The 22694-nt window shown below is 54.0% G+C and overlaps 1 protein-coding gene across 2 annotated transcripts in view; it reads left to right on the top strand.

Annotated features, from left to right (window-relative positions):
* The window catches only part of LOC120921071 (heat shock protein HSP 90-alpha), a 44989-nt gene that overhangs the window by 5670 nt on the left and 16625 nt on the right, over positions 1-22694 (top strand). Inside the window, exon 1 of one of the 2 annotated variants that reach the window (XM_040333708.1) lies at positions 5202-5290. The exons of the other annotated variant lie outside the window; for it this stretch is intronic. The gene's annotated coding sequence lies outside the window, so the exon portion shown is untranslated. Of the gene's footprint in view, positions 1-5201; positions 5291-22694 lie in introns of those variants that run through there. 2 annotated transcript variants of the gene reach the window in all.

The raw sequence follows: 22694 nt of genomic DNA, 5'->3' as shown, positions 1-22694 counted from the left end.
CAGTCACACCTAGGTTTCATTCATACCTAGACTTTATTTACATCTAGGCCCCAGTCACACCTAGGTTTCATTCATACCTAGGCTTTATTTACATCTAGGCCCCAGTCACACCTAGGTTTCATTCATACCTAGGCTTTATTTACATCTAGGCCCCAGTCACACCTAGGTTTCATTCATACCTAGGCTTTATTTACATCTAGGCCCCAGTCACACCTAGGCTTTATTTACATCTAAGCTTCATTCCCACCTGAGTTTTATTTACATCTCTGCTTCAGTCACACCTAGGCTTTATTCCATAGCTCCCAGGTGTCCCTGATTTGGAACAAAATCCTTCTGTCCCTCATTCCTCCTCATTTTTGTCTGATCTATAAAGTTGTATATGAAATGCAACTTTTTTTTTCTCTCCAAATAGTGTTTCCCAGAGCTAAACTTTTCTTCCAATTTCTAAATGGCTGCATTTGGGGTGCCAATTCCCTAGGCCCCAGTCACACCTAGGCTTCATCCACATCTAGGCCTCAGTCACATCTAGGCCTCATGCTGCGTACACACGATCATTTTTCGGCATGAAAAAAACATTGTTTTTAAAAAAATTTCATTATAAATGATGGTGTGTGGGCTTCACATAATTTTTCAGGTTCTGAAAAACGACAAAAAAAAAATTCGAACATGCTGCATTTTTTAACGTAGTTTTAAACGATGTCGTTTTTCGGGTTGTAAAAACTGATCGTGTGTGGGCTAAAACGATGTTAAAAACCTGCGCATGCTCAGAAGCAAGTTATGAGACGGGAGCGCTCGTTCTGGATAAACTACCGTTCGTAATGGAGTAAGCAAATTCATCATGCTGTAACAGACAGAAAAGCGCGAATCGTCTTTTACTAACACGGAATCGGCTAAAGCAGCCCCAAGGGTGGCGCCGCCCGCATGGAACTTCCCCTTTAGAGTGCCGTTGTACGTGTCGTACGTCACCGCGCTTTGCTAGAGCATTTTTTTAAAACGATGGTGTGTGGGCAACGTCGTTTTTTTTTTTTTTTTTTTTGTAAAATCTTTATTTGAGGATGGCATAGCGATACATCACAACAGTTGTTGTAAAAGAAAAGACATCTCACATCGAACAAGAAGCCATCAATATACAGTTTTTCAACATAACATTTAAGGAAAGACAAGGTAGCCTTTGGGGGAAGAGAAAGAGGAAGCAACTAATCCCATTGGGGGCCCACTACTTATGGGTGCATCACAGGGGGGACGTAGGGCCAGGCAGCGGGTCGAAAGCAGAGACCTCCCCCCTATATAATACTCACAAGACATGGCAACGTCGTTTTAATGATGAAGTTGGAAAAGCGTATTTTTTTCTACATGCTAAAAAAAAAGATTGTGTGTACGCGGCATTAGTCACACCTTATGGTGCCCATGCGGTAGGCGGAAATCGTTCGAAAATCTGTCATTTGGACAGTTTGTTCATTTATCGTCCAGTTAATGGGTACAGATCAAAAATTGTTTGTGACCGGGCGATGAATTGAAAAATGAATGTGTTTCTCGCCTAAACAGTTCTCACTAGGCATATGTGACACACCAGGTCCTTGCTTACACCTAGGCCTCGGTCACACCTAGGCTCAGACACAACTAGGCCTCATTCACACCTTGGCCTCAGTCACATTGTCTCCCTCTCAGGCTTCCCTCAGTTGCCCGGGGTAACAAGCACATGGCCCCCTCTCCTCGGTTCCCCAGGGTAACAAGCACAGGGCCCCCTCTCCTCGGGGTAACAAGCACATGGCCCCCTCTCCTCGGTTCCCCAGGGTAACAAGCACATGGCCCCCTCTCCTCGGTTCCCCAGGGTAACAAGCACAGGGCCCCCTCTCCTCGGGGTAACAAGCACATGGCCCCCTCTCCTCGGTTCCCCAGGGTAACAAGCACATGGCCCCCTCTCCTCGGTTCCCCAGGGTAACAAGCACAGGGCCCCCTCTCCTCGGGGTAACAAGCACATGGCCCCCTCTCCTCGGTTCCCCAGGGTAACAAGCACAGGGCCCCCTCTCCTCGGGGTAACAAGCACATGGCCCCCTCTCCTCGGGGTAACAAGCACATGGCCCCCTCTCCTCGGTTGCCCAGGGTAACAAGCACATGGCCCCCTCTCCTCGGTTGCCCGGGGTAACAAGCACATGGCCCCCTCTCCTCGGTTGCCCGGGGTAACAAGCACATGGCCCCCTCTCCTCGGTTGCCCGAGGTAACAAGCACATGGCCCCCTATCCTCGGTTGCCCGGGGTAACAAGCACATGGCCCCCTCTCCTCGGTTGCCCGGGGTAACAAGCACATGGCCCCCTCTCCTTGGTTGCCCCGGGTAACAAGCACATGGCCCCCTCTCCTCGGTTTCCCGGGGTAACAAGCACATGGTCCCCTCTCCTCGGTTTCCCGGGGTAACAAGCACATGGTCCCCTCTCCTTGGTTGCCCGGGGTAACAAGCACATGGCTCCCTCTCCCCGAGGTAACAAGCACATGGCCCCTCTCCTTGGTTGCCCGGGGTAACTAGCACATGGCCCCCTCTACCCGAGGTAACAAGCACATGCCCCCTCTCCTTGGTTGCCCGGGGTAACAAGCACATGGCCCCCTCTCCCCGGGGTAACAAGCACATGGCCCCCTCTCCTTGGTTGCCCGGGGTAACTAGCACATGGCCCCCTCTCCTTGGTTGCCCGGGGTAACAAGCACATGGTTCCCTCTCCTTGGTTGCCCGGGGTAACAAGCACATGGCCCCCTCTCCTCAGTGTAACTAGCACATGGCCCCCTCTCCTTCGTTGCCCGGGGTAACAAGCACATGCCCCCTCTCCTTGGTTGCCCGGGGTAACAAGCACATGGCCCCCCCCTCTCCTTGGTTGCCCGGGGTAACAAGCACATGGCCCCCCCTCTCCTTGGTTGCCCGGGGTAACAAGCACATGGTTCCCTCTCCTTGGTTGCCCGGGGTAACAAGCACATGGTCCCCTCTCCTTGGTTGCCCGGGGTAACAAGCACATGGTCCCCTCTCCTTGGTTGCCCGGGGTAACAAGCACATGGCCCCCTCTCCTTGGTTGCCCGGGGTAACAAGCACATGGCCCCCTCTCCTTGGTTGCCCGGGGTAACAAGCACATGGCCCCCTCTCCTTGGTTGCCCGGGGTAACAAGCACATGGCAGTGGCACCCTCTCCTTGGTTGCCCGGGGTAACAAGCACATGGCACCCTCTCCTCGGTTGCCCGGGGTAACAAGCACATGGTCCCCTCTCCCCGGGGTAACAAGCACATGGCCCCCTCTCCTTGGTTGCCCGGGGTAACAAGCACATGGTCCCCTCTCCTTGGTTGCCCGGGGTAACAAGCACATGGCCCCCTCTCCTCGGTTGCCCGGGGTAACAAGCACATGGCCCCCTCTCTTTGGTTGCCCGGGGTAACAAGCACATGGCCCCCTCTCCTTGGTTGCCCGGGGTAACAAGCACATGGCCCCCTCTCCTCGGTTTCCCGGGGTAACAAGCACATGGCCCCCTCTCCTCGGTTTCCCGGGGTAACAAGCACATGGCCCCCTCTCCTCGGTTGCCCGGGGTAACAAGCACATGGCCCCCTCTCCTTGGTTGCCCGGGGTAACAAGCACATGGCCCCCTCTCCTTGGTTGCCCGGGGTAACAAGCACATGGCCCCCTCTCTTTGGTTGCCCGGGGTAACAAGCACATGGCCCCCTCTCCTTGGTTGCCCGGGGTAACAAGCACATGGCCCCCTCTCCTCGGTTTCCCGGGGTAACAAGCACATGGCCCCCTCTCCTCGGTTTCCCGGGGTAACAAGCACATGGCCCCCTCTCTTTGGTTGCCCGGGGTAACAAGCACATGGCCCCCTCTCCTTGGTTGCCCGGGGTAACAAGCACATGGCCCCCTCTCCTCGGTTTCCCGGGGTAACAAGCACATGGCCCCCTCTCCTCGGTTTCCCGGGGTAACAAGCACATGGCCCCCTCTCCTTCGTTGCCCGGGGTAACAAGCACATGGCCCCCTCTCCTTGGTTGCCCGGGGTAACAAGCACATGGCCCCCTCTCCTCGGTTTCCCGGGGTAACAAGCACATGGCCCCCTCTCCTCGGTTTCCCGGGGTAACAAGCACATGGCCCCCTCTCCTCGGTTGCCCGGGGTAACAAGCACATGGCCCCCTCTCCTCGGTTGCCCGGGGTAACAAGCACATGGCCCCCTCTCCTTGGTTGCCCGGGGTAACAAGCACATGGCCCCCTCTCCTTGGTTGCCCGGGGTAACAAGCACATGGCCCCCTCTCTTTGGTTGCCCGGGGTAACAAGCACATGGCCCCCTCTCCTTGGTTGCCCGGGGTAACAAGCACATGGCCCCCTCTCCTCGGTTTCCCGGGGTAACAAGCACATGGCCCCCTCTCCTCGGTTTCCCGGGGTAACAAGCACATGGCCCCCTCTCTTTGGTTGCCCGGGGTAACAAGCACATGGCCCCCTCTCCTTGGTTGCCCGGGGTAACAAGCACATGGCCCCCTCTCCTCGGTTTCCCGGGGTAACAAGCACATGGCCCCCTCTCCTCGGTTTCCCGGGGTAACAAGCACATGGCCCCCTCTCCTTGGTTGCCCGGGGTAACAAGCACATGGCCCCCTCTCCTCGGTTTCCCGGGGTAACAAGCACATGGCCCACTCTTCTCGGTTGCCCGGGGTAACAAGCACATGGCCCCCTCTCCTTGGTTGCCCGGGGTAACAAGCACATGGCCCCCTCTCATTGGTTGCCCGGGGTAACAAGCACATGGCCCCCTCTCTTTGGTTGCCCGGGGTAACAAGCACATGGCCCCCTCTCTTTGGTTGCCCGGGGTAACAAGCACATGGCCCCCTCTCCTTGGTTGCCCGGGGTAACAAGCACATGGCCCCCTCTCTTTGGTTGCCCGGGGTAACAAGCACATGCCCCCTCTCCTTGGTTGCCCGGGGTAACAAGCACATGCCCCCTCTCCTCGGTTGCCCGGGGTAACAAGCACATGGTTCCCTTTTCTCCTTCTAGCGTTTCCTAAAACTTCTTCTTTAGCACCAGCAAGCCACGCCCCCGAAGATGCAGAGCGGAGGTACTGTGGGCGTGTCCGCCTCCCTCTCTGAAGCCGGAATTTTTCGCTGATTGGCTGTCGGTGTGAAGCGCCGCTCCTCTCGCCCTATCAGGTGAAGGTTTCAGACTTTTCTGGAAGCTGAGAGGGCGTGTCCTGTGAAGGGGGCGGGTGTTGTATAAATATACGGACGGTCAGTCAGAGGATCGGATATTGGCGGATCTCTCAGCGCGGAGGCGGCGGACAGAAGAACCGGGCGAGGTGAGCGGGGGACCGGGGATAACGGGGGTATTATCATTATGGGGGGACCGGGGAGTAACGGGGTATTATCATTCTGAGGGGGACCGGGGAGTAACGGGGTATTATCATTCTGAGGGGGACCGGGGAGTAACGGGGATATTATCATTCTGAGGGGACCGGGGAGTAACGGGGATATTATCATTCTGAGGGGACCGGGGAGTAACGGGGATATTATCATTCTGAGGGGACCGGGGAGTAACGGGGGTATCATCATTCTGAGGGGGACCGGGGAGTAACGGGGGTATCATCATTCTGAGGGGACCGGGGAGTAACGGGGATATTATTATCATTCTGAGGGGGGGCGGGGAGTAACGGGGGTATCATCATTCTGAGGGGGACCGGGGAGTAACGGGGTATTATCATTCTGAGGGGACCGGGGAGTAACGGGGTATTATCATTCTGAGGGGACCGGGGAGTAACGGGGGTATTATCATTCTGAGGGGACCGGGGAGTAACGGGGGTATTATCATTCTGAGGGGGACCGGGGAGTAACGGGGGTATTATCATTCTGAGGGGACCGGGGAGTAACGGGGTATTATCATTCTGAGGGGGACCGGGGAGTAACGGGGTATTATCATTCTGAGGGGACCGGGGAGTAACGGGGTATTATCATTCTGAGGGGACCGGGGAGTAACGGGGGTATTATCATTCTGAGGGGGACCGGGGAGTAACGGGGGTATTATCATTCTGAGGGGACCGGGGAGTAACGGGGGTATTATTATTATTCTGAGGGGGACCGGGGAGTAACGGGGGTATCATCATTCTGAGGGGACCGGGGAGTAACGGGGGTATTATCATTCTGAGGGGAACGGGGAGTAACGGGGGTATCATCATTCTGAGGGGACCGGGGAGTAACGGGGGTATCATCATTCTGAGGGGGACCGGGGAGTAACGGGGGTATCATCATTCTGAGGGGGACCGGGGAGTAACGGGGGTATTATCATTCTGAGGTGAGCGGGGAGTAACGGGGGTATTATCATTCTGAGGGGGACCGGGGAGTAACGGGGATATTATCATTCTGAGGGGGACCGGGGAGTAACGGGGGTATTATTATTCTGAGGTGAGCGGGGGACCGGGGAGTAACGGGGGTATTATCATTCTGAGGTGAGCGGGGGAGTAACGGGGGTATTATCATTCTGAGGGGACCGGGGAGTAACGGGGGTATCATCATTCTGAGGGGAACCGGGGAGTAACGGGGGTATTATCATTCTGAGGGGAACGGGGAGTAACGGGGGTATCATCATTCTGAGGGGACCGGGGAGTAACGGGGGTATTATCATTCTGAGGGGACCGGGGAGTAACGGGGGTATTATTATTATTCTGAGGGGGACTGGGGAGTAACGGGGGTATCATCATTCTGAGGGGACCAGGGAGTAACGGGGGTATTATCATTCTGAGGGGAACGGGGAGTAACGGGGGTATTATTATTATTCTGAGGAGGACCGGGGAGTAACGGGGTATTATTATTATTCTGAGGGGGACTGGGGAGTAACGGGGGTATCATCATTCTGAGGGGACCGGGGAGTAACGGGGGTATCATCATTCTGGGGGGACCGGGGAGTAACGGGGGTATTATCATTCTGGGGGGACCGGGGAGTAACGGGGGTATTATCATTCTGAGGGGAACGGGGAGTAACGGGGGTATTATTATTATTCTGAGGGGAACGGGGAGTAACGGGGATATTATTATTATTCTGAGGTGAGCGGGGAGTAACGGGGTATTATCATTATTCTGAGGGGACCGGGGAGTAACGGGGGTATTATCATTATTCTGAGGTGAGCGGGGAGTAACGGGGTATTATTATTATTCTGAGGGGGACCGGGGAGTAACGGGGGTATCATCATTCTGAGGGGACCGGGGAGTAACGGGGGTATCATCATTCTGAGGGGACCGGGGAGTAACGGGGGTATCATCATTCTGGGGGGACCGGGGAGTAACGGGGGTATTATCATTCTGGGGGGACCGGGGAGTAACGGGGGTATTATCATTCTGAGGGGGACCGGGGAGTAACGGGATATTATCATTCTGGGGGGACCGGGGAGTAACGGGGTATTATCATTATTCTGAGGTGAGCGGGGAGTAACGGGGGTATCATCATTCTGAGGGGGACCGGGGAGTAACGGGGGTATCATCATTCTGAGGGGGACCGGGGAGTAACGGGGGTATTATCATTCTGAGGGGACCGGGGAGTAACGGGGGTATTATCATTCTGAGGGGACCGGGGAGTAATGGGGTTATTATCATTCTGGGGGGACCGGGGAGTAACGGGGGTATTATTATTATTCTGAGGGGACCGGGGAGTAACGGGGTATTATTATTATTCTGAGGGGACCGGGGAGTAACGGGGTATTATTATTATTCTGAGGGGACCGGGGAGTAACGGGGGTATCATCATTCTGAGGGGGGGGCGGGGAGTAACGGGGGTATTATCATTCTGAGGGGACCGGGGAGTAACGGGGGTATTATCATTCTGAGGTGAGCGGGGAGTAACGGGGGTATTATCATTCTGGGGGGACCGGGGAGTAACGGGGGTATCATCATTCTGAGGTGAGCGGGGAGTAACGGGGGTATTATCATTCTGGGGGGACCGGGGAGTAACGGGGGTATTATTATTATTCTGAGGGGACCGGGGAGTAACGGGGTATTATTATTATTCTGAGGGGACCGGGGAGTAACGGGGTATTATTATTCTGAGGGGACCGGGGAGTAATGGGGGTATTATCATTCTGGGGGGACCGGGGAGTAACGGGGGTATTATTATTATTCTGAGGGGACCGGGGAGTAACGGGGTATTATTATTATTCTGAGGGGACCGGGGAGTAACGGGGTATTATTATTATTCTGAGGGGACCGGGGAGTAACGGGGGTATCATCATTCTGAGGGGACCGGGGAGTAACGGGGGTATTATCATTCTGGGGGGACCGGGGAGTAACGGGGGTATTATTATTCTGAGGTGAGCGGGGGGCCGGGGAGTAACGGGGGAATTATTATTCTGAGGTGAGCGGGGAGTAACGGGGGTATTATTATTATTCTGAGGTGAGCGGGGAGTAACGGGGGTATTATTATTATTCTGAGGTGAGCGGGGGACCGGGGAGTAACGGGGGTATTATCATTCTGAGGTGAGCGGGGGACCGGGGAGTAACGGGGGTATTATTATCATTCTGAGGTGAGCGGGGAGTAACGGGGGTATTATTATTATTCTGAGGTGAGCGGGGGACCAGGGAGTAACGGGGGTATTATTATTATTCTGAGGTGAGCGGGGGAGTAACGGGGGTATTATTATCATTCTGAGGGGGACCGGGGAGTAACGGGGGTATTATCATTCTGAGGGGGACCGGGGAGTAACGGGGGTATTATTATTCTGAGGTGAGCGGGGGACCGGGGAGTAACGGGGGTATTATTATCATTCTGAGGGGGACCGGGGAGTAACGGGGGTATTATTATCATTCTGAGGGGGACCGGGGAGTAACGGGGGTATTATCATTCTGAGGGGGACCGGGGAGTAACGGGGGTATTATTATTCTGAGGTGAGCGGGGGACCGGGGAGTAACGGGGGTATTATCATTCTGAGGTGAGCGGGGGACCGGGGAGTAACGGGGGTATTATTATCATTCTGAGGTGAGCGGGGAGTAACGGGGGTATTATTATTATTCTGAGGTGAGCGGGGGACCAGGGAGTAACGGGGGTATTATTATTATTCTGAGGTGAGCGGGGGACCGGGGAGTAACGGGGGTATTATTATCATTCTGAGGGGGACCGGGGAGTAACGGGGGTATTATCATTCTGAGGGGGACCGGGGAGTAACGGGGGTATTATTATTCTGAGGTGAGCGGGGGACCGGGGAGTAACGGGGGTATTATTATTATTCTGAGGTGAGCGGGGAGTAACGGGGGTAATATTATTATTCTGAGGTGAGTGGAGGACCGGGGAGTAACGGGGGTATTATTATTATTCTGAGGTGAGCGGGGGAGTAACAGGGGTATTATTATTATTCTGAGGTGAGCGGGGGACCGGGGAGTAACGGGGGTATTATTATTCTGAGGTGACCGGGGAGTAACGGGGGTATTATTATTATTCTGAGGTGAGCGGGGGACCGGGGAGTAACGGGGGTATTTTTATTATTCTGAGGTGAGCGGGGGACCGGGGAGTAACAGGGGTATTATTATTATTCTGAGGTGAGCGGGGGACCGGGGAGTAACAGGGGTATTTTTATTATTCTGAGGTGAGCGGGGGACCGGGGAGTAACGGGGGTATTATTCTGAGGTGAGTGGAGGACCGGGGAGTAACGGGGGTATTATTATTATTCTGAGGTGAGCGGGGGACCGGGGAGTAACGGGGGTATTATTATTCTGGGGGGACCGGGGAGTAACAGGGATATCATCATTCTGAGGTGAGCGGGGGACCGGGGAGTAACAGGGGTATTATTCTGAGGTGAGTGGAGGACCGGGGAGTAACGGGGGTATTATTATTATTCTGAGGTGAGCGGGGGAGTAATGGGGATATTATTATGATTCTGAGGTGAGCGGGGGACCGGGGAGCAACAGGGGTATTATTATTATTCTGAGGGGACCGGGGAGTAACAGGGGTATTATTATTCTGAGGTGACCAGGGAGTAACGGGGGTATTATTATTATTCTGTGGTGAGCGGGGGACCGGGGATATTATTATCATTCTTAGGTGAGCGGGGAGTAACGGGGGTATTATTATTCTGAGGTGAGCGGGGGACCAGGGAGTAACGGGGGTATTATTATTATTCTGAGGTGAGCGGAGGACCGGAGAGTAACAGGGGTATTATTATTATTCTGAGGTGAGCGGGGGAGTAACGGGGGTATTATTATTCTGAGGTGAGCGGGGAGTAACGGGGGTATTATTATTCTGAGGTGAGCGGGGGACCGGGGAGTAACGGGGGTATTATTATTATTCTGAGGTGAGCGGGGGACCGGGGAGTAACGGGGGTAATATTATCATTCTGAGGTGAGCGGGGAGTAACAGGGGTATTATTATTATTCTGAGGTGAGCGGGGAGTAACGGGGGTATTATTATTCTGAGGTGAGCGGGGGACCGGGGAGTAACGGGGGTATTATTATTATTCTGAGGTGAGCGGGGGACCGGGGAGTAACGGGGGTATTATTATTATCATTCTGAGGGGACCGGGGAGTAACGGGGGTATTATCATTCTGAGGTGAGCGGGGGACCAGGGAGTAACGGGGGTATTATTATTATTCTGAGGTGAGCGGAGGACCGGAGAGTAACAGGGGTATTATTATTATTCTGAGGGGACCGGGGAGTAACGGGGGTAATAATATTATTCTGAGGTGAGCGGGGGACCGGGGAGTAACGGGGGTATTATTATTATTCTGAGGTGAGCGGAGGACCGGAGAGTAACAGGGGTATTATTATTATTCTGAGGTGAGCGGGGGAGTAACGGGGGTATTATTATTCTGAGGTGAGCGGGGGAGTAACAGGGGTATTATTATTATTCTGAGGTGAGCGGGGGACCGGGGAGTAACGGGGGTATTATTATTATTATTATTCTGAGGTGACCGGGGAGTAACAGGGGTATTATTATTATTCTGAGGAGAGCGGGGGAGTAACGGGGGTACTATTATTATTCTGAGGGGACCGGGGAGTAACGGGGGTATTATTATTATTCTGAGGGGACCGGGGAGTAACGGGGGTATTATTATTATTCTGAGGTGACCGGGGAGTAACGGGGGTATTATTATTCTGAGGTGAGCGGGGAGTAACGGGAGTATTATTATTATTCTGAGGTAAGCGAAGTAACGGGGGTATTATTATTATTCTGAGGTGAGCGGGGGAGTAATGGGGGTATTTTCATTATTCTGGGGGGACCGGGGAGTAACGGGGGTATTTTCATTATTCTGAGGTGAGCGGGGGTATTATTTTTCTGAGGTGAGCGGGGGACCTGGGAGTAACGGGGGTATTATTATTCTGAGGTGAGTGGGGGAGTAACGGGAGTAATTATTATTATTCTGAGGTGAGCGGGGGACCGGGGAGTAACGGGGGTATTTTCATTATTCTGAGGTGAGCGGGGAGTAACGGGGGTATTATTATTCTGAGGTGAGCGGGGAGTAACGGGGGTATTATTATTATTCTGAGGTGAGCGGGGGGCCGGGGAGTAACGGGGGTATTATTATTCTGAGGTGAGCGGGGAGTAACGGGGGTATTATTATTATTCTGAGGTGACCGGGGGGTAACGGGGGTATTATTATTATTCTGAGGTGAGCGGGGAGTAACGGGGGTAATATTATTATTCTGGGGTGAGCGGGGGACCGGGGAGTAACGGGGGTATTATTATTCTGGAAATTACAGTCGCCCCTAGCAACCAGCTGTTACCAGGACTGGTATAGAGAGAACCCTCCGTACTGCCTCATCCCGGGATGGGTGGGTAGGGGGATGGATGGAAGGATCCCGGGATGGATGGATGGAAGGATCCCGGGATGGATGGAACGATCCGGGGATGGATGGAAGGATCCTGGGATGGATGGAAGGATCCCGGGATGGATGGAAGGATCCTGGGATGGATGGGAAGGGGGATGGATGGAAGGATCCCGGGATGGATGGAAGGATCCTGGGATGGATGGGAAGGGGGATGGATGGAAGGATCCCGGGATGGATGGAAGGATCCGGGGATGGATGGAAGGATCCCGGGATGGATGGGAAGGGGGATGGATGGAAGGATCCCGGGATGGATGGGAAGGGGGATGGGTGGAAGGATCCCGGGATGGATGGGAAGGGGGATGGATGGAAGGATCCCGGGATGGATGGGAAGGGGGATGGATGGAAGGATCCCGGGATGGATGGAAGGATCCCGGGATGGATGGGAAGGGGGATGGGTGGAAGGATCCCGGGATGGATGGGAAGGGGGATGGATGGAAGGATCCCGGGATGGATGGATGGAAGGATCCCGGGATGGATGGGAAGGGGGATGGATGGAAGGATCCCGGGATGGATGGGAAGGGGGATGGATGGAAGGATCCCGGGATGGATGGGAAGGGGGATGGATGGAAGGATCCCGGGATGAATGGGAAGGGGGATGGAAGGATCCCGGGATGGATGGAAGGATCCCTGGATGGAAGGATCCCGGGATGGATGGGAAAGGGGGATGGGTGGAAGGATCCCGGGATGGATGGGAAGGGGGATGGATGGAAGGATCCCGGGATGGATGGGAAGGGGGATGGATTGGAAGGGGGATGGATGGAAGGATCCCGGGATGGATGGGAAGGGGGATGGGTGGAAGGATCCCGGGATGGATGGGAAGGGGGATGGATGGAAGGATCCCGGGATGGATGGGAAGGGGGATGGATGGAAGGATCCCGGGATGGATGGGAAGGGATGGAAGGATCCCGGGATGGATGGGAAGGGGGATGGATGGAAGGATCCCGGGATGGATGGGAAGGGGGATGGATGGGAAGGGGGATGGATGGAAGGATCCCGGGATGGATGGGAAGGGGGATGGATGGAAGGATCCCGGGATGGATGGAAGGATCCCGGGATGGATGGGAAGGGGGATGGTTTGGATCCCAACAGAGAAGATATCACAGGGATGTCTGGAGTGTCTCCCGTTGTGGTTCATCAAGTGTAGTGATAGGTCCCTGTAGGGACAGGTGTAGGGGTGATGGGAGTGTAGTGATGGGTCCCTATAGGGACAGGTGTAGGGGTGATGGGAGTGTAGTGATGGGTCCCTATAGGGACAGGTGATGGGAGTGTAGTGATAGGTCCCTGTAGGGACAGGTGTAGGGGTGATGGGAGTGTAGTGATGGGTCCCTATAGGGACAGGTGATGGGAGTGTAGTGATGGGTCCCTATAGGGACAGGTGATGGGAGTGTAGTGATGGGTACCTATAGGGACAGGTGTTACGGTGATGGGTCCCTATACGGACAGGTGTAGAAGTGATGGGTCCCTATAAGAGTATAGTGACAGGTCCCTATAGGGACAGGTGATGGGAGTGTAGTGATGGGTCCCTTTAGGGGCAGGTGTAGGGGTGATGGGAGTGTAGTGATGGGTCCCTATAGGGACAGGTGTAGGGGTGATGGGAGTGTAGTGATGGGTCCCCATAGGGACAGGTATTGGGGTGATAGGAGTGTAGTGATAGGTTCCTATACAGACAGGTGTCGCGGTGATGGGTCCCTATAGGAGTGTAGTGATGGGTGCCTATAGGGACAGGTGTAGGGGTTATGGGTCCCTATAGGGGTGATAGGAGTGTAGTGTTGGGTCCCTATAGGGGTGATAGGAGTGTAGTGTTGGGTCCCTATAGGGGTGATAGGAGTGTAGTGTTGGGTCCCTATAGGGGTGATAGGAGTGTAGTGTTGGGTCCCTATAGGGGTGATAGGAGTGTAGTGATGGGTCCCTATAGGGGTGATAGGAGTGTAGTGATGGGTCCCTATAGGGACAGGTGATGGGTCCCTAAAGGGGTGATAGGAGTGTAGTGATGGGTACCTATAGGAACCAATCACTACGCTCCCATCACCCCTACACCTGTCCATATAGGTACCCATCACTACACTCCTATAGGGATCCATCACTTCTACACCTGTCCATATAGGTACCCATCACTACACTCTCATCGCCCCTACACCTGCCCCTATAGGGGCAGGTGTTGGGGCTATGGGAGTGTAGTGATTGGTCCCTATAGGGGCAGGTGTCGGGGTGATGGGTCCCTATAGGGGTGAGGGGAGTGTAGTGTTGGGTCCCTATAGGGACAGGTGTAGGGGTGATGGGAGTTTAGTGATGGGTCCCTATAGGGGTGAGGGGAGTGTAGTGATTGGTCCCTATAGGGGCATGCTGTGTCATCACGCTGCTGTGGAACTGCAAAGTCCAGAATTACTTTATTTACATTAGGATCTCTACTGGTCTTCTTTCTGAGGGCTCAGCATGGCCTGCACTGTCCCTGGGGTGTGGAGGATGGGGGGGTGTGGAGGATGGGGGGGTGTGGAGGATGGGGGGGGGGGGGTGTGGAGGAATGACAGATTTGGCCATGTAGAATCTGGTGTCGGAGTCAGATTGTTTTGATGACAGTTTCCCTTCAGTGGGATGTGTGACTTATAATGGAATTTGGGGGTGTACTCTCCGATTTGATCCCTCCACTCTTAGAAGCGGGTGATCCCTCCACTCTTAGAAGGGGGTGATCCCTCCACTCATAGAAGGGGGTGATCCCTCCACTCATAGAAGGGGGTGATCCCTCCACTCATAGAAGGGGGTGATCCCTCCACTCATAGAAGGGGGTGATCCCTCCACTCATAGAAGGGGGTGATCCCTCCACTCATAGAAGGAGGTGATCCCTCCACTCTTAGAAGGGGGTGATCCCTCCACTCATAGAAGGAGGTGATCCCTCCACTCTTAGAAGGGGGTGATCCCTCCACTCATAGAAGGGGGTGATCCCTCCACTCATAGAAGGGGGTGATCCCTCCACTCATAGAAGGGGGTGATCCCTCCACTCATAGAAGGGGGTGATCCCTCCACTCATAGAAGAGGGTGATCCCTCCACTCATAGAAGAAGGTAATCCCTCCACTCATAGAAGGAGGTGATCCCTCCACTCATAGAAGGGGGTGATCCCTCCACTCATAGAAGGGGGTGATCCCTCCACTCTTAGAAGGGGGTGATCCCTCCACTCATAGAAGGGGGTGATCCCTCCACTCATAGAAGGAGGTGATCCCTCCACTCTTAGAAGGGGGTGATCCCTCCACTCATAGAAGGGGGTGATCCCTCCACTCATAGAAGGGGGTGATCCCTCCACTCATAGAAGGGGGTGATCCCTCCACTCATAGAAGGGGGTGATCCCTCCACTCATAGAAGAGGGTGATCCCTCCACTCATAGAAGAAGGTAATCCCTCCACTCATAGAAGGAGGTGATCCCTCCACTCATAGAAGGGGGTGATCCCTCCACTCATAGAAAGGGGGTGATCCCTCCACTCATAGAAGGGGGTGATCCCTCCACTCATAGAAGGGGGTGATCCCTCCACTCATAGAAGGGGGTGATCCCTCCACTCATAGAAGGGGGTGATCCCTCCACTCATAGAAGGGGGTGATCCCTCCACTCATAGAAGAGGGTGATCCCTCCACTCATAGAAGAAGGTAATCCCTCCACTCATAGAAGGAGGTGATCCCTCCACTCATAGAAGGGGGTGATCCCTCCACTCATAGAAAGGGGGTGATCCCTCCACTCATAGAAGGGGGTGATCCCTCCACTCATAGAAGGGGGTGATCCCTCCACTCATAGAAGGGGGTGATCCCTCCACTCATAGAAGGGGGTGATCCCTCCACTCTTAGAAGGGGGTGATCCCTCCACTCATAGAAGGAGGTGATCCCTCCACTCTTAGAAGGGGGTGATCCCTCCACTCATAGAAGGGGGTGATCCCTCCACTCATAGAAGGGGGTGATCCCTCCACTCATAGAAGGGGGTGATCCCTCCACTCATAGAAGGGGGTGATCCCTCCACTCATAGAAGGGGGTGATCCCTCCACTCTTAGAAGGGGGTGATCCCTCCACTCATAGAAGGGGGTGATCCCTCCACTCATAGAAGGAGGTGATCCCTCCACTCTTAGAAGGGGGTGATCCCTCCACTCATAGAAGGGGGTGATCCCTCCACTCATAGAAGGGGGTGATCCCTCCACTCATAGAAGGGGGTGATCCCTCCACTCATAGAAGAGTGTGATCCCTCCACTCATAGAAGAAGGTGATCCCTCCACTCATAGAAGGAGGTGATCCCTCCACTCATAGAAGGGGGTGATCCCTCCACTCATAGAAAGGGGGTGATCCCTCCACTCATAGAAGGGGGTGATCCCTCCACTCATAGAAGGGGGTGATCCCTCCACTCATAGAAGGGGGTGATCCCTCCACTCTTAGAAGGGGGTGATCCCTCCACTCATAGAAGGAGGTGATCCCTCCACTCTTAGAAGGGGGTGATCCCTCCACTCTTAGAAGGGGGTGATCCCTCCACTCATAGAAGGGGGTGATCCCTCCACTCATAGAAGGGGGTGATCCCTCCACTCATAGAAGGGGGTGATCCCTATAGGGACAGGTGTAGGGGTGATGGGAGTGTAGTGATGGGTCCCTTTAGGGGCAGGTGTAGGGGTGATAGGAGTGTAGTGATAGGTTCCTATACAGACAGGTGTGGGGGTGATGGGTCCCTATAGGAGTGTAGTGATTGGTCCCTATAGGGACAGGTGTAGGGGTGATGGGAGTGTAGTGATGGGTTCCTATAGGGGCAGGTGTCAAGGTGTGGGTCCCTATACAGACAGGTGTAGAAGTGATGGGTCCCTATAGGAGTGTAGTGACAGGTCCCTATAGGGACAGGAGTTGGGGTGATGGGTCCCTATAGGGGCAGGTGTATGGGGTGATGGGAGTGTAGTCATGGGTCCCCATAGGGACAGGTATTGGGGTGATAGGAGTGTAGTGATAGGTTCCTATACAGACAGGTGTCGCGGTGATGGGTCCCTATAGGAGTGTAGTGATGGGTGCCTATAGGGACAGGTGATGGGTCCACTCATAGAAGGGGGTGATCCCTCCACTCTTAGAAGGGGGTGATCCCTCCACTCATAGAAGGGGGTGATCCCTCCACTCATAGAAGGAGGTGATCCCTCCACTCTTAGAAGGGGGTGATCCCTCCACTCATAGAAGGGGGTGATCCCTCCACTCATAGAAGGGGGTGATCCCTCCACTCATAGAAGGGGGTGATCCCTCCACTCATAGAAGGGGGTGATCCCTCCACTCATAGAAGAGTGTGATCCCTCCACTCATAGAAGAAGGTAATCCCTCCACTCATAGAAGGAGGTGATCCCTCCACTCATAGAAGGGGGTGATCCCTCCACTCATAGAAAGGGGGTGATCCCTCCACTCATAGAAGGGGGTGATCCCTCCACTCATAGAAGGGGGTGATCCCTCCACTCATAGAAGGGGGTGATCCCTCCACTCTTAGAAGGGGGTGATCCCTCCACTCTTAGAAGGGGGTGATCCCTCCACTCATAGAAGGAGGTGATCCCTCCACTCTTAGAAGGGGGTGATCCCTCCACTCATAGAAGGGGGTGATCCCTCCACTCATAGAAGGGGGTGATCCCTCCACTCATAGAAGAGGGTGATCCCTCCACCCATAGAAGAAGGTAATCCCTCCACTCATAGAAGGAGGTGATCCCTCCACTCATAGAAGGGGGTGATCCCTCCACTCATAGAAGGGGGTGATCCCTCCACTCATAGAAGGGGGTGATCCCTCCACTCATAGAAGGGGGTGATCCCTCCACTCATAGAAGAAGGTAATCCCTCCACTCATAGAAGGGGGTAATCCCTCCACTCATAGAAGGGGGTAATCCCTCCACTCATAGAAGGGGGTGATCCCTCCACTCATAGAAGGGGGTGATCCCTCCACTCATAGAAGGGGGTGATCCCTCCACTCATAGAAAGGGGAGATCCCTTCACTCATAGAAGGGGATTATCCCTCCACTCATAGAAGGGGGTGATCCCTCCACTCATAGAAGGGGGTGATCCCTCCACTCATAGAAGGGGGTGATCCCTCCACTCATAGAAGGGGGTGATCCCTCCACTCATAGAAGGGGGTGATCCCTCCACTCATAGAAGGGGGTGATCCCTCCACTCATAGAAGGGGGTGATCCCTCCACTCATAGAAGGGGGTGATCCCTCCACTCATAGAAGGGGGTGATCCCTCCACTTATAGAAGGGGGTAATCCCTCCACTCATAGAAGGGGGTCTTCTCTCAGGTGTGATCCCTCCACTCTTAGAAGGGGGTGATCCCTCCACTCATAGAAGGGGGTGATCCCTCCACTCTGAGAAGGGGGTGATCCCTCCACTCATAGAAGGGGGTGATCCCTCCACTCATAGAAGGGGGTCTTCTCTCAGGTGTGATCCCTCCACTCTTAGAAGGGGGTGATCCCTCCACTCATAGAAGGGGGTGATCCCTCCACTCATAGAAAGGGATTATCCCTCCACTCATAGAAGGGGGTTGTGAAGAAAATAGACTTTATTCTGGATTTTCTCATAGGTTCTGTTTGTTTTTTAAGAACCCCTGGACCGATCTGGGTGAAATTTGGATATGTTGGTTCCCCAGATCGGAGCTATCAGGGGATATGTAATTGTAGGGATACCTTGTGTGGAAAGGGGTGTTCCAACTTTTGGGAAACTTGTGTGCTCTCTGCCTGGAGATAATTGGTTTATTCCTTAACTGATATCAATATCTCCCAGGCAGAGCTTGCTGTGATAATATCGTCTGCGGTGTCATGTAAATGAACTTTTGTCTGCCTCTCAAGAAGCGTTCATTGTGTGAATCTCTATTGTTTAGCAGGTGAGAAAGTTCACCTTGTCTGGGTAACTGACTAGTAATTAACTCATGTAGATATATCGGAGACAGGACGTCTGTCTCCTAAGAGGGCTATCGTTAGTAAAAACCATTGTATGATGTGGTGGGAGGAGATTGTCATTGTTCATCTAATTACGTCAAGTATTCCCTTTTGCTGTATATAAGAACCTGCCTCTCATTAAAGATATGCTGGATCTGGACACCCTTCATGAAGTCTTGGCTCATGTTTGGGGGGAAATATTCTAACTATTCGGAAGAATCATCTTGGAAACTGCATTCATCTCCACTATCCCTCTACCTTCTATGGTAGCGATAATCCCTTATGCTCGGCGATTGAGGGACGGAAAGAAGGCCGCAGTACCATAACCACTGCAGGTCTTAACAACTGGTGGCAAGCAGCGGGGTTGAATGGGATGCATAAAGACAGCAGGTGAATGGCCCAGCATTACGAGAGACTAAAAAGGACTACGCTAAAGGATCTGCTGGAAGCCCGAGGTCAAGTGGCAAGCAACAAAAAGAGAGTTACCCTCATAGCAGAACTAATGGAGGGCGACCAAACCAGCAGCATGGCGAATGTCAGCCAGGAGGAAGCAGAGTTCCAACAGAAGGTGATGTGGAGGCTAAACCTATATGGGCCAAATCCCACACCGGAGATGGTGACGCAAGTCCTGGAGCAGGTGAGCGCAGAACGCAGAGCACAACAGGCAAGCTTAAACCAAGGAGACACCGCTTCCTTAGCCGGATCTATAAATGGAGGGCAGCGGAGAAAGATTAACTATGCTGCGTTTAAAAGTTTTTCGGATGGAGAAATGGAAATTGACGCATACCTACAAGATTTCGAGCGTCAATGCGCTTTGGAGGGTCTGGAATCGGAGCAATGGGCGGCGATTCTAAACAGCAAACTCACGGGCCGAGCAGCAGAGGCATACCGAGCAGTTCCTGATACAGCCATACACGACTACGCCAGGGTAAAGGACATTCTGCTAGCCAGGTATGCCGTGACCCCAGAGACTTACAGGAAAAAGTTTCGGGCATTACGGAAAGGGGGCCGAGACTCCTACACCGAATGGGCTTTTAGGATGTATCGGGCGGCCCAAAACTGGATACAAGGCTGCCAAGCCGCGACGCTAGAGGAGGTGCTACAACTCTTCTTACTAGAACAATTTTTTGACCACACACCCGCAGACACCAAGGACTGGGTCAGAGACAGGAAGCCGGCCACAATCGAGGAAGCTGCCAAGCTGGCAGACGAGTATCACGAAGGAAGAAAAGGAGAGGCTAGTGAAAACCGCCCTCTGGTAGGGTCCAGCACCCCAACGCCAGGTCCGGTGACCCACCATCGACCGAACGCGGTACCGCCCACTACACCACCTAATGTTAACTGGAGACCGCCATTGGTATGTCACCAATGCAATCAGCCAGGGCACTACAAAATACATTGCCCTCAGTGGAGCAGAGGCAATTGGGAGCGGCCATCACCACCACCACTGAGGGCAGCCACTCATCACTATCAGGATGAGCTGCTGGAAGACCACAGCACTGAATCTGAGCAATGGACCAAACTACATGAGGTGAACCTAGCACAAGCCGAGGGGGACAACCTGGTGCACCACAGACAATGGGTCACAGTAGATGGAAAGGAGGCTGAGGCACTACGAGACTCTGGAGCCACCCTCACTCTGGTGCAGCCTCACACCATATCTGCAAAGGCGTGCACCAACAGGACTGTTGCAGTAAGAGTGGCAGGAGGCGCCATCCACAAACTACCCACAGCCCAAGTGCAGTTAAATTGGGGCACCGGAGCCAAGCAGATGGAAGTAGGCATTATGTCGGGCCTACCTACGGAAGTATTGCTGGGGAACGATTTGGGGTGCCTAACCTCACAGCTGCTTACCCCAGTTCCCGCTGGAACCTGCCCTGTGACTACCAGGGCGCAAGCCCGCCGAGCTGGACAGACGCACTCAGTGGAACCACAGGTAGGAACCAAAAACCCCGTAGTATGTCCGGACCCTATCCCCTTCTGGGGCACTCCACAAGACTTTGGCCAAGCCCAGCAGTCAGATCCCACCTTAGCAGGTTACAGGAGGGCCGTAGGTACCCCCAAGGAAGGTAATGCTCAAGAGGACCTCCACTGGGACAAGGGACTGCTATATAGGGTCACAGGGGGAGTGGGAAGTGGGGCAGCCCAAGTTATAAAAAGGCAGCTAGTTGTACCCCGCAAATACAGAGCAGAGCTTCTAAAGCTCAGCCATGATATCCCGCTAGCCGGACATCTGGGTATCAAGAAAACTAAGGATCGCCTTACCCAGACGTTCTTCTGGCCAGGGATATCAAAAGACTTGCAGACGTACTGCAGGACATGTGACACGTGTCAAAGGATTGGGAAACGTGGGGACCACCCCAAGGTCAAGTTACGGTCCTTACCTATAATAGAGGAACCATTCTCCCGAGTGGCAGTAGACCTGATAGGGCCCCTCAACAAACCAAGCACCTCCGGAAGGCGCTACATCCTCACGGTGGTGGACTATGCCACCAGGTACCCTGAGGCAGTGGCGCTCCCCAACACTGAGGCAGAGACAGTAGCAGAAGCTCTAGTCAGGATCTTTTCTCGAGTAGGATTCCCCCAGGAAATACTCTCAGATCAGGGGACCCAGTTCACGGCAACTGTCACTCAACAGTTATGGCAGAGCTGCGGGGTGAAACCGTTATTTAACTTCCCCTACCACCCCCAGACCAACGGCCTTTGTGAACGATTCAACGGCACGCTTAAGCAGATGCTCACAGCGTTCACAGAGTCCTGCGGTCAATGGGAGAAATTTCTACCCCATCTCCTGTTTGCCTACCGGGAAGTGCCCCAGGCGTCGACCGGGTTCTCCCCCTTCGAACTCCTATATGGGAGAAAAGTCCGGGGACCCCTGGACCTCATACGGGAGCACTGGGAGGGCAACACAGGAGAGGAAGGGATCCCGGTTTTGCCGTACGTGCTGGAGTTCCGGGACCGCTTGCGGGCCCTGACCGAATCAGTTCGGGAGAGCCTACAGGCAGCCCAGAAACGACAGAAACAATGGTATTACCGGGGAGCACGAGATAGGAACCTGGAAGTAGGGCAAAAAGTATTAGCCCTCAGACCATCCAAAAAAGACAAGCTACAGGCAGCGTGGCAGGGGCTATTTAAAGTGGTGGAACGAATTAGCGACACCACCTATATTGTGGCCAAATGTTCGGATGAAAGGATCAGACGAGCCTTTCATGTGAACATGTTGAAACCGTACTTCGAGCGCTCCGAGGACGTGGCCGCTATCGGTGCCCCATCCACTGACGCTAGTGAAGGACTCCCCTTACCCGACCTGCGGGCAGCTAACCAAGGTAACCTAGAGCAAGTTGGGTTGGGGGAGAAACTAAATCTCACCCTGAAATCCAAGAACTGCCATGGGGCCATGGCAGAGGTTCAATACGTAGGGCCTAGAGTGGGGTCTGAGAAACAGCCCCCTGAACCCGCAAAAGTAGAGGTCATAGCTAATTGGCCCCAGCCCTGCACCAAGACGCAGGTATTGGCATCCCTAGGCACCGCCGGGTATTATAGGAAGTTCGTTCCGGAGTATAGCACCCTAGCGAAACCCCTCACCGACCTGACCAAAAGGGCCCTACCCAAGCAGGTAGCCTGGTTCTTGGAGTGTGCAACGGCGTTCCAGGGACTTAAGACGGCATGGAGCACCCGGTGACATTCCTCAGCTGCAAATTATTACCTTGGGAGGTCAGCTATGCCACCATGGAAAATGAATGCCTGGCTCTAGTATGGGCCTTAAAGAAGCTCCAACCGTACCTTTATGGCCGTGCCTCTAACCTACCCACTGACCATAACCACCTCATCTGGCTCAACCGAGTCTCTGGAGACAATCCCCGGTTGCTGCGCTGGAGTTTAGCGTTGCAGCCCTACAATTTTACACTGCAATACTGCCCGGGCAAGCAGAACGGCAATGCGGATGAGCTTTCCCGCCAAACCGACTTGGAAGTATAATTTTGACCCGGACATCC

The sequence above is a fragment of the Rana temporaria genome, chromosome 13, assembly GCF_905171775.1.
Source record: "Rana temporaria chromosome 13, aRanTem1.1, whole genome shotgun sequence".
Taxonomy (NCBI): domain Eukaryota; kingdom Metazoa; phylum Chordata; class Amphibia; order Anura; family Ranidae; genus Rana; species Rana temporaria.
The sequence above is the reverse complement of the archived record's forward strand: the minus strand, read 5'-3'. Positions and strand labels throughout refer to the sequence as shown.